The sequence below is a fragment of the Tamandua tetradactyla genome, chromosome 5 (genome assembly GCF_023851605.1).
Source record: "Tamandua tetradactyla isolate mTamTet1 chromosome 5, mTamTet1.pri, whole genome shotgun sequence".
Classification (NCBI taxonomy): domain Eukaryota; kingdom Metazoa; phylum Chordata; class Mammalia; order Pilosa; family Myrmecophagidae; genus Tamandua; species Tamandua tetradactyla.
Window position 1 is genome coordinate 27,966,434 of NC_135331.1, and position 12,090 is coordinate 27,978,523.

The 12,090-nt window shown below is 43.2% G+C and overlaps 1 pseudogene; it reads left to right on the plus strand.

Annotated features, from left to right (window-relative positions):
• Nucleotides 1-567: 567 nt before the first annotated feature.
• On the plus strand, nucleotides 568-8,672 carry LOC143682145 (FAD synthase pseudogene; annotated as a pseudogene).
• The last annotated feature ends 3,418 nt before the right edge of the window (nucleotides 8,673-12,090 follow it).

A 12,090-nucleotide genomic window follows, 5' to 3' on the forward strand; every position in this document is an offset into this window, starting at 1 on the left:
GGACTTTGTTGTCCCGTATGACAGGACATACCAGAAAAATGATTTTAAAAAGTGATGCTCATATGCTTAAGGAGATAAATGAAAACACAAAGAAAGGATATAAAGGAAGAAATGAATGAACAATATGTGAATCACAATTAAGAGACAGATATTTTAAAAGGAACCAAACAGAACAAAGTACTGGAGCTGAAGACACAGTCATCTGCTGTAGGCATCAGACAACAGAGCTGCAAAACACGTGAAACAAAAACTATTAAAACTGAATGGGGTGGGTGAGGGGCAGGCCACGGGGGCTGAGCAGGCTCCATATGGGCTGCAAAGAGGCTTCAGGCCCCAGAGCTGGGATGACACTTCCAACTGGGCTCAGGGTCTGACTCATGCTATATCTGGATGGACAAGATTTTAGGAGACCAGAGGTAATGTACGTGAACAAGCCAACATTGGTGAGATGATGGGCAATTTTTATTTCCCTCTTCACTGTTTCCTCTTTTATTAACTTTTCTAGGGTCAGCATGTGTTATGTTCACACTGAGACTACAAAATACCAACGTGAGGCAGTGAAGCACAATGACGACAATTCAGGTCCTGGAGCCAGGGTGTCTGGGCTTGAATGCTGCCTCCGGGTGCTGTGACACTAGGCAGATCAGAGCAGGACACTGTCCACATAGCAGAGAGAGTAAGGAAACATTCCTCATGGGAATAGTGTGAGAATAAAACCAGCTCATGTGCTCAGAGTAACTGGCTCTGAAATAGTGTCCAAGATATTATTTTCAGTGTATTATAGAACTTGCACTTTTTTTATTATATGTATTCCTAACTTTCTTCATATTTTTGTGGCTATTGCAGAGTGTGTCTTTCTTAAAATTACATTTTTAAATTTTTCCTAATGTGGAAAAATGCAAATGAATTTCATTTTGGATTTAGCAACTTTAATTCTAGTCATGGGTTCACAGAGACGTCTAGATTTTCTATGTTAGGTAGTTCTATCATCTGCAGGTAGTGAGAATTTTGGCTTTTTCTTTCTAAATCCTTATACTTGTATTTCTTTTTCTTGTCTTACTGCACTGACAAGGATCACTAACGTGTCTTATAGAGGTCTTGATAATGGACATTCATGTCAAGCTTCTTATCTTTCAGGGAATGCTTTTAACATTTCATCATTATGTTGTCTGCTTTAGGTTCTTAGTAAATACCATGTATCCTATCAGCTTCTATTCCTACGGTCATTATTTTTTTATTATGAAAGATGAGGAGAGAGTGCTCTCGATTTCGCCATTAACTAAAATAATTTGCACGAGACTGGAACTATTTATTGAAAAGGTAGAATCTATTTTTGAAGCTGTTTAAGCCTTTTTGGGAGGGAGAGGGTGATTTCAAATGACAGACTATTTATTTAATACTATAAGATTGTTCACGCTTTTAAATGTCTTCTGGTTTCCATTTTTGAAGACTCTGTTTTTCCAAGAAAGAATCCAGTCCATCTGTTTCCCCATTTGTTGGCAAAACGTTGACACAATAGCCCATTATACTTCTGTTTCCTCACTGAAGCATCTATAGAAGTGGAATCTCCTTTTCCTTTCTAATGTTTCTTATTTGTGCCTCCTTTCTTTTCCTTGTTAATACTCAAGAAGCTGGGCTATTATGTTTATATTTAACAAATCAACCTCGTCTCTGCTGCCTTAAATTCGATTTTATCTGCTATGGACATAGCTTTCTAACCAAGTTTTCTCTTGGTTAGTCTTTGCACAGTACCTCTCTCTTTCCCTTGTCCTCTAATAGTTCGTTTAAATGCTTTTTGTTTGGGGAGGGCCTCCTATAATTGCAAAACGTGGATTTTGATCATTTAAACAATCTGACAATTGCTTTCTTTATTTTGATCATTTAACCCTTTACATTTTTGTGATTCACACAGGTTGGGGTTTATTTGTACCATCTTACCTGACTTCTTACCTCCAGCTCTGGCCCAGCCTTCCTCTTTTCTTTTCACCTGTGTCTGTTTGGAAGTTATACCTTCCATGCCTCCGTCCGTGTCCACCCCGATGTTTTAGCCCCTAAAGTTAATTATTTTTGCCCTCCTCCCACGCGATACCCGAACTTTTAGAATGCTTTGCCCGCGCCCACCCCCAGCTGCCAGCACGCCTGCCTCGCACGCCACTGCTACCCCGTGCTCTGTGCCTGGCGGGCCTGCGACTGTTTCATGTCCCCGGGTGAGAGGGCCTCCCCTGCATCCCGCTGCCCTCCTCAGACTGTGGCCACACCCAGCCTGCCAGACCGAGAGCCCAGGAGCAGGAAGCGGGTGGAAACAGGGCGGCCAGCAGATTGTTCCCACAAGCCGGTGCTCAGATCCTATCTCACTTGCAGCCTGCCTTGGTGAAGCCCGCAGGGACCCAGGACCCAGCCAGGCCCAGGGCAGCATTTGCCCAAATGAGGGCGAGGGAGCCAGAGGTGGACACCCAGACCTTGCCCAGGATGGGGGGGGGGGGGTCCCACACACTTCCAGGCCTGCTGGGAGGCCCAGAGCGCAGAGGGGAGGGCACCTGCCAACACTGCAGGTACACACTCCAGCTCCCCTCTTTTTGCCCCCCCTGCAGACACCCCTTTCTTTTCACACTCTCACCAAAAGAGGCTTGAGCAGGGAAGGGCTGTCTTTTAAGTGGCCCCGGCTGAACACTGCTTGGCTGTCCTCTCTCTCTCTCTCTCCCCACCCCCTGGCAGCACCAAGCCCAGGGGGCTCACGCCCACAGACCATAGTGAGAAGGGTGGACAAGGACCAGGGAGCTGGGAGGTGCAGGAGAGGGGTAGAAGGGTTTAGAGGAATGAGTAGGAGTTCACGGGGCAAAGGTGGGAAGAGGATTCTGGGAAAGCGATGATTTAGGCAATAGCTGTGAGAATTGGGGAGGGGGGACAGCAGCAGAGCAGTGGTGGGGGGCGGTGGGGGGTCATTTGGGGCTGCAGGGAGCCCTGGAGGGGAGAGCTAAGGAGCTGACAGCCCCAGTTGGGGGGGAGGAACAACAAAAACTATTGCTGCCATGCAATAGTCACAGGGCCACCTCCAGCTGCGAGGAAGGGAGTGATGTAATCTTCCAGCTGAGTGGCCGCAGGCAATGGGGGAAGGGAAGGACACCAGCAGCCTTGGCCACATGGCAGGGGTCCAGCCAAAAGGCATGAGTGAGTCAGAGGGCAAGGGTCCAGGGGAGGGGTCCAGAGGACATCAAGACAGCAAGAGAACCTTCGCATCTACCCTTCCCCTGTCCAAGTCCTATTTCATCTAAAGATAATGAAAGCCTAATCAACTCACACCCACATGGAAAAGGACAAAGAGTATCACCAGCGGATGAGCAATCCTGGAGAGTAATTGAGAGAGAAAGCAGATGGAATCAGAGTGGGGGGCAATGAATGAAGGCTGTCTGAACCCTAAGCCACAGTGTGCCCAGGAGGAAGCTGCAGCTGGCACAGGAGATGAAGGGAGATGGACACTGCAGAGGGGTGACATGGGTGCCACAGCTTCTGGCCTTAGCCCTGAGAACCACTTGCTAACTGAAGGGAAGGATTTCCCAGGACGGCCCACTGGGTGTGCGCTGTGGCCAGGAAGGAAACTGCAGAGCCCGTGCCCACACCCACCCTCCTAAGGGTAGCCGAGGGAGGAGGAGGAAATGCAGGGCCTGGGGGGTGGGGGTTGCACAGCAGACCAGCCATAGTTCTCCGGCCAACCCTGCAGCACTGGGCAAGGGGCTGGGCCTTCTCACACAGCTCCTGGGGAGGGGAAGCTGGTACAACCACTCTGGAAAACAGTTTGCAGCGATCTCAAAAAGTTGAATGAGCGCCTGTCCACGAGCCAGGGAAACATGGTACATGTACAAGAGAATCTACAGCCATGGTTTCTTAGTGTGCTGGTGTGCCGGTTTGAAAAGGTTTAAGTTCCCTAGAAAAGCCATGTTTTAATCTTAATCCCATTTTGTAAAGGCAGCCATTTCTGCTAATCTCTATTCAGTACTGCATGTTTGAAACTGTAATTAGATCATCTCCCTGGAGATGTGACTCAATCAAGAGTGGTTGCTAAGCTCGATGAGGCAGAGACATGTCTCCAACCCATTTGCGTGGGTCTTGATTAATTTACTGGAATCCTATAAAACAGGAAACATTTGGGAGAATGGAGGAGATTTGGAGACTCAGAGAGATTCAGAGAGAGCAGAGAATGCTGCAGCACCACAAAGTAGAGCGTCAACCAGCCAGCGACCTTTAGAGATAAAGAAGGAAAACACCTCCCGGGGAGCTTCATGAAACAAGAAGCCAGGAGAAGAAGCTAGCCGATGATGCCACGTTCGCCATGTGCCTTTCCAGACGAGGGAGAAACCCTGACTGTGTTTGCCATGTGCCTTCTCATTTGAGACAGAAACACTTCTGAACTTCATCAGCCTTCTTGAACGAAGGTATCTTTCCCTGGATGCCTTAGATTGGACATTTCTATAGACTTGTTTGAATTGGGACATTTTCTCGGTCCTAGAACTATAAACTAGCAACTTATTAAATTCCCCTTTTAAAAAGCCAATCCGTTCCTGGTATATTACATTCTGGCAGCTGGCAAACTAGAACAGTTGGCTTGAATTTGGCATGAACCCTAGAAAGAACTATGTTCTTCTAATCTACCCCTGTGGGGGCAAAGGTCTGTTGTGGGTGGGACCTTTTGGTTAGGTCGTTTCCATAGATATATGACCCAGCCCATTCAATGTGGGTCTTAATTCCCATTGCTGGAGTCCTTTATGGGGATAAAGGCAGAGACATTTTGGAGAGGGCTCAGAGACAGAAATGCCCTGGGAGAAACAAGCAAGGACCCACAGAAGCCCAGATACATTTTGTGGAGAAGGACCAGCAGATGTTGCTATGTGACTTCCCTGTGACATAAGAACCCCAGATGCCAGCAGCCTTTTCCCAAGGAAAGGTATCTTCCTCCTGATGCCTTAATTTGGACATGATCATGGCCTTAGAACTGTTACATTTGGTACCTAATAAAACCCTACCGAAAAAGCCAACCCATTTCTAGTATATTGCATTCCAGTAGCTTTAGCAAACTCTGGAATGCACCCAAACAGCCATCAACAGTCAAATGCATACACTTTGGCCATTTATATACACAATAAAAATGAGCAAAGCAAAGCAACACACAACTTGGGTGAATTTTATAAACATAATGTTTTTCATAGATGCCCTTTATCAGTTTGAGAAAGCTCTCTTCCATTCCTAGTTTGCTGAGTGTTTTTAACTTGAAAGGGTGTTGGATTTTGTCAAATGCTTTTCCTGAATCTACTGAGATGATCATGTTTTTTTTTTTTTAATAATTCTACGAATAAGGTGAATTAAATTGACTGATTTTTTTTTTTCGCATGGGTGGGCACCAGGAATTGAACTTGGGTCTCCGGCATGGCAGGCAAAAACTCTGCCTGCTGAGCCACCATGGCCCGCCCAACTGATTTTTGTATATTAAACCAAACTTGCATTTCTGGTATAACTCACTTGGTCATGGTGTATAATCCTTCTAATATCCTGCTGGATTTGATTTGCTAGTATTTTGTTGAGGATTTTGCATCTATATTCATAAGCGCTATCAGTTTGTAGTTTTCTTTGGATGTCTTTATTTTGGTTTCAGGATAATACTGGCTTCATAGGACGAGTCAGGAAGATTTCCTTCTTTTCTATCATTTGGAAGAGTCTGAGAAAGACTGATGTTTCTTTTTCTTTAGACATTTGGTAACAATCACCAATGACCCCATCTGGTCCTGGGATTTTCTTTGCTGGAAGATTTTTGGCTACTAACTTAATCTCTACATTTGTTATAGATTTTTGAATATTTTCTATTTCTTCTTGAGTTAAATTCAGTAGCTGTTGTCTTTTTAGGAATTTGTCCATTTTATTTATGTAATCTAATTTATCAACATGCAATGGTTCGTAGTATTCCTTCATAACCTTTATTATTTCAGTAACGTTGGTAGTAATAGTTCCTCTTTCATTCCTGATTTTATTATTTTGTCTTCTTTCTTCTTTTTCTTATTTAACCTAGTTAAAGGTCTATTAATTTTTTTAAAATCTTTTTAAAGAACCAACTTTTCGGGCGGGCCACGGTGGCTCAGCAGGCAAGAACGCTTGCCTGCCATGCCAGAGGACCCAGGTTCATTTCCCGGTGCCTGCCCATGTAAAAAAAAAAAGAACCAACTTTTGGTGTCACTGATCTTCTTTATTGGCTATTATTCTCTGTTTTGTTCATTTCCACTCTATATTTCCTTCCTTCTCTTCGCTATGAGTTTTTTTTTTTTTTTTCCGTTTCTTGAAGTAGAAGGTTGGCTTTTTAAGTTGTTCTTGTTTCTTTTAATGTAGGCATTTACAGCTATAAATTTTCCTGTCATCACTGCTTTTGCTGAAACCTTAAAGTTTTGGTATTTTTATGATTTTCTTTTTGTTCTCCTTGAAGGAAATTAGAAATTTTCTAATTTCCCTTGTGATGTCTTCTTTGACCCAACAGCTTTTTAGGATGGCGGTGTTTAATTTCTACTTATTTAGGAATTTTTCTATTTTTTTCCTGTTGTTAACTTCAAATTTTAATCTACTGCTTTTGGATAACATTTCAATCTTTTTAAATACATTGAGTCTTCTTTGTGGCCTAGTATATGATTGATCCTGAGCAGTGTTCCATGGACACTTGAAATCCAATTGTTTTTTCTTTTATTGCTCTTGCTTTGGTAAAACCTAAGTAACCGTTGCCTAATACAATGTCTTGAAGATATATCCCTATGTTTTCTTCTAAGAGTTTTTTAGTATCCGCTATGATATTTAGGGCTTTGACCCATTTTTAGTTTTTGTGGGGTTTTTTTTTTTTTTTTTTTTGTATATGGTGAGAGGTAGAGGTGCAAATTCATTCTTTTGCATGTGGATTTCCAGTTGCCCAACACCATTTGTTGAGGAGACTATTTTTTCCCATTTAATGGACTTGGCATCTTTGTCAAAAACCAACTGGTCATAGATGAGTGGGTTTATTTCTGGATCCTCAATTCTATTCCAACGGTCTATATGCCTATCCTTATACCAATACCACACTGATTGCTATAGAATATAGTAAGTTTTGGAATCAGGAAATCTGAGACCTCCAACTTTGTCCTTCTTTTTCAAGATTGTTTTAGCTATCAGGGGCCCTCTGCAACACCGTATGAATCTGAAGATTTGCTTTTTAATTTCTGCAAAAACTGACACTGGAATTGTTATAGAGATTGCAATGGATCTGTAGATTGCTTTCAGTGATACTGACATCTTAACAATATTAAGTCTTCAATCCAAGAACACTGGACATCTTGCCATTTATTTAGGACAGTTACTCTTATTGAGGATCCTTTCTTATTGACTCAAGATTATTGAGGACCCCTTTTATGTGATGAGTTGCTTCTCTCTTACTGCTTTCAAAGATCTGTCTTTTTGACTCTTGTTTTCAACAGCTTGAGTATGCTGTGTCTAGGTGTATATCTCTTTGACTTTATGCTACCTGGAGTTTGTTGAGCTTCCTTCCTGGATTGGAAATTAGTGTTTTTCATCCATTATTTCTTCAAATATTCTTTCTTCCCTTTTCCCTCTTCTCCTTCTGGGGCTCCCATAATGTGTATTTTGGTACACTTGATGGTGTCTGTGATGGTTAAGTTCATGTGTCAACTTGGATAGATCATGGTATCAAGTTGTTTGGCCAAGCAAGCACCAGCTGATTGCTACTGTGAGGGTTTTTCATGGATTTAAGTCATTAGTCAGTTTATTACATCTATGGCTAATTACATCTACGGTCAATAAAGGAGAGTGCCTTCAGCAATGAGAGACATGTCACCCAATCACTGAAGGCCTTCAAGGGCGAACTAAGTATTTCCGCAGTTGGAAAGAAGTTCCCTCTCTATTTCAGCCAGTCAGCTTCTCCTGAGGAATTCATTAAAAATTTAATCCCAAGCATTCCAGAGCTGCTGTGATGGCTGCTGGAAGGACTGAAGAAACTCTTCCAAAACACAGCTGTCATCCATCACCCCCATTCTGGCTGAGACCCAGACCCACTTTGGGGCACAGGCATGGCCTGACTGGAGCAGCAACTATTATCAGGTGAGACTCAGGAAGAAGGGCTCCTGGAGGAAGGCCTGCCCATCTGCCCCAGGGACTTCTGGTCCCCTGCAAGTCCAATGCCATGGAACAGGCCAGCAAAGCTATTGAAATTCACTGAATCAGGGTCTTCTCTGGGGCAAAAGGTGACAGATGCGCTGCAGTCCACTGAGGTTGCCCTGGCTCAGTATTGCCTCAACCCACTCTGGGGGGACTTCAACAGGGGCAAGGACTGTACTGCCCTCTTGCACCTCTTTCATGTTGCTGTGCAGAAGAAATGCCCTGATGCCCAACAGAGGCTTCAGGTCTGTATCTCTGCAGCATCCCCCCTTTCTCTGAGCTGGAGCTGTTTCTACAGAACACTATCAAGAGGTATAAATCTATAGGTGAAGCATGCCCTGGGCAAGCTGCAAGCACAGCACCTCTAGCTGGTGACTGTCCTGATGGGTACCTGCCACAGGGATTCCTACTCCTGCAGCCTCCACCCCTTCAGCTCCACTGACCAAGGCTGGCCTTTGTTCAAGCATGTCAACCCACTGCTGGACTGGACCTACTGAGACAGCTGGGACTTTTTCTTTTTTTTGATTTTTTTTTAAATACCAAAACACACCAAACAAATGCAAACATTCTTAACTTTTGATCATTCCATTCTACATATATAATCAGTAATTCACAATATCATCATATAGCTGCATATTCATCATCATGATCATTTCTTGGAACATTTGCATCTATTCAGAAAAAGAAATAAAAAGAAAATGGAAAAAAATTTATACATACCATACCCCTTAACCCTTCCCTTTCATTGATCACTAGATTTCAAACTAAATTTATTTTAACATATGTTCCCCCTATTATTTATTTCTATTCCATAAGTTCTATTCGTCTGTTGACAAGGTAGATAAAAGGAGCATCAGACACAAGGTTTTCACAATCACACAGTCACATTGTGAAAGCTCTATCATTATACAATCATCTCCAAGAAACATGGCTACTGGAACACAGCTCTACATTTTCAGGCAGTTCCCTCCAGCCTCTCCATTACATCTTGACTAACAAGGTGACATCTATTTAATGCATGAGAATAACCTCCAGGATAACCTTTTGACTCTGTTCAGAACCTCTCATCCATTAACACTTTATTTTGTCTCATTTTACTTTTCCTTCTCTTGGTCGAGAAACTTTTCTCAATCCCTTGATGCTGAGTCCCAACTCATTCGAGGGTTTTTCTTAATCCCCAGATGCTGAGTCTCAGCTCATTCCAGGATTTCTGTCCCACGTTGCCAGGAAGGTCCACACCCCTGAGAGTCATGTCCCACGTCAGCTGGGGCTTTCTGCATCAGCTGTTTATCCTACACTGTATCCCATCTGACTGAGGTTACAGGTCACCTCGAAATCCTATACTGTATCCCATATGAGCCAAGAGAACATGGTATGTACCAGCCCTGAAGTACCTGAGCCCAGGAGGACATCTCACCACCATTTAGCCTACCTGCTGGAGAACAGGGATGGAGAGCAGAACTCCTGCAAGTGACCTTCCACCTCTGCCCATTCCAACCGGGAGGGACGGAGGCTGTCCTGATATAACCTGCCAATTATATCATGCCTCTCATTGTGAAGAACAAAGCAAAACAAACCTGCAGCTTTTGCCCTACAGAATTCAGACCCATGGTTGCAGGAGCCAATTACTGTAATAAATCTCATAACACTTACACACACAGACACATCCTATCAGTTGTTTCCCTAGAGAATCCTAATGCAGTGTCCCAAAGGCCTCTGAGGTACTGCTGATTTTCCTGCATTATTCTTTCTGTTTCCAGACTGAAGATTCTCAATTGACCTATCTTCAGTTTGTGCAGTCTTTCTTCCACAAGCTTAAATTTGCTATTGAGTCCCTCTAATGATTTTATTTTTTAATGCAATTTTATTGAGATATGTTCATACACCATACAAACCTCTAACGAATTTTTCATTGCAGCTATTTTCCTTTTCCACTCCAAAAATCTGATATGGCTCCTTTTTAAAAAAAATAATAAATTACTGTATCTTTACTGATAATCTCTATTTGGTGAAATGTCATTATCATACTTTCCTTTGGTTCTTTAGTCATGGTTTCCTTTTGCTCACTGAACATATTTAACATAGCGGCTTTAAAGTCTGCTTTAGAAAATCTAACCTCTGGACTTCCTCAGACATTGTTACTGTTTTTTGTTGTTGTTACTGTTATTGTTCCTGTGTATGACCCATACTTTCTTGTTTCTTTGCATCCGTGTAATTTTACTTATTTATTTACTTATTTCTGGGAAGTGCTGGTCCAAGGAACATGCCTTGTAATTTTTGTTGAAAATACAATATGGCAACTCTGAAAATCCGATTCTCTCCCCTCCTTAGGATTCGTTGTGGCTGCTTATAGTAGTTGTTATAGTTCATTTAGTGACTTTTCTAACTAATTCTATGAAGTCTGTATACCTTGTCATTTGTGGCTCTCAAATTGTCTGTGAGTTTTGCAATCTGGTGATGATTAGATAAAAATTTATTTAAATGCCTGGGAAAACTTTGAGTCTTTGCTGAAGGGCTGTGTGTGTTGGTGTACGCCTTCCACACTAAGTCGGGCATTTACCATGCTGCTTTATGCTTCATTTCCTGGCCATACAGCATCTCAAGGTCAGCTAGAGGTGAAAGCTTAGGGCCTTCTCAAGTTTTTCCTAAGCATGCATACAGTCCAGAGTATTTTCATGGGCTTCTACATTCCTAGGAGTCTGCCAGAGTTTTTCAAATCCCTTAAAGTTCACATCGTTGTATTATTGTTATTATCGGATGTCAACTTTAAGAGTGAATATTATCCAAGGACTTGCATCCTATTCTGGGGCAATTTAATATGTTTCTGGTTGTATGCAGGACAGTGAGTACTGTTAGGTGAAAAATATATCCATTATTGTTTTTATTTAGAGATTAAGCATGGTTTAAGGTGATGTAGATAGCTGCCAAGTTGAGAAGGGGTGGACTATCATGGTCACGTTCATGTGTCAGTTTGGGCAGGTGATGGTGCCCAGTTGTCTGGTCAAGCAAACACTGGCCTATCTGTTGTTTGAGGCTATTTAGCGTACATGAATCATCAGCAGGTTGACTGTATCTATGGCTGATGACACCTGCAGTCAGCTAAGGGGAGTGTCTTCTGCAATGAGAGATATTTAATCTAATCAGGTGAAGGCTTTTAAAGAGGAGGTGATCACTTCAGCAGTTGGAAAGAGAACTTTCGCCTCTGCTTCAACCGGCCAGGATCCCCAGGAGAATTCATTGAAAACCTGCATGACAATTGCCAGCTCGTGGCCTGCCCTAAGCAATTTGAACTCATGCATTCCCACAGTTGCATGAGACACTTTCATAAAATCTCATATTTGCAGATGTCTCCTGTTGGTTGTTTCCTTAGAGAACCTGACTAGTACAAGAACATCTCATTCCCTGATCTTTCCTTCCAAGCCTTCTGGTTGGTCTGTTGCTTACCACAGCTCTTTTCTATCACTTTATGCAGCAACAACTAAGACATTAGCTTGTGAGACAGAGGAGGAGGGGCCAAGATGGTGGCTTAGCAATGTACGTGTTTTAGTTCATCCTCCAGAACAACTACTAAATAACCAGAAACAGTACAGAACAGCTCCGTCACATTAGTGACGGGACACACAGCGTACCCCAGTCTGGACCAGCTGGATCGGCTGCAAGCCTCCCCAAAACCGTGAGTTCTCCAAGCCGCCGCAGCCAGAGGCCGGTGCCCCTCCCCCACAGGCGGCTTCCCAGAGGGAAAGGAAAGAGACGCTAAACCTGGTTAAGTCGGAGTTCGCTCATTGGGCTCACGGAAAAAGAGGAAAGAGGAGAAAACAGACGTTTTAGTGGCTGTGTTTCTACGGAGACTTGGCAGCCTCAGGATTCAGTGGCGGGACCTCTCAGGCAGCAACTGCCCCAGGCATAGGCAGAAAT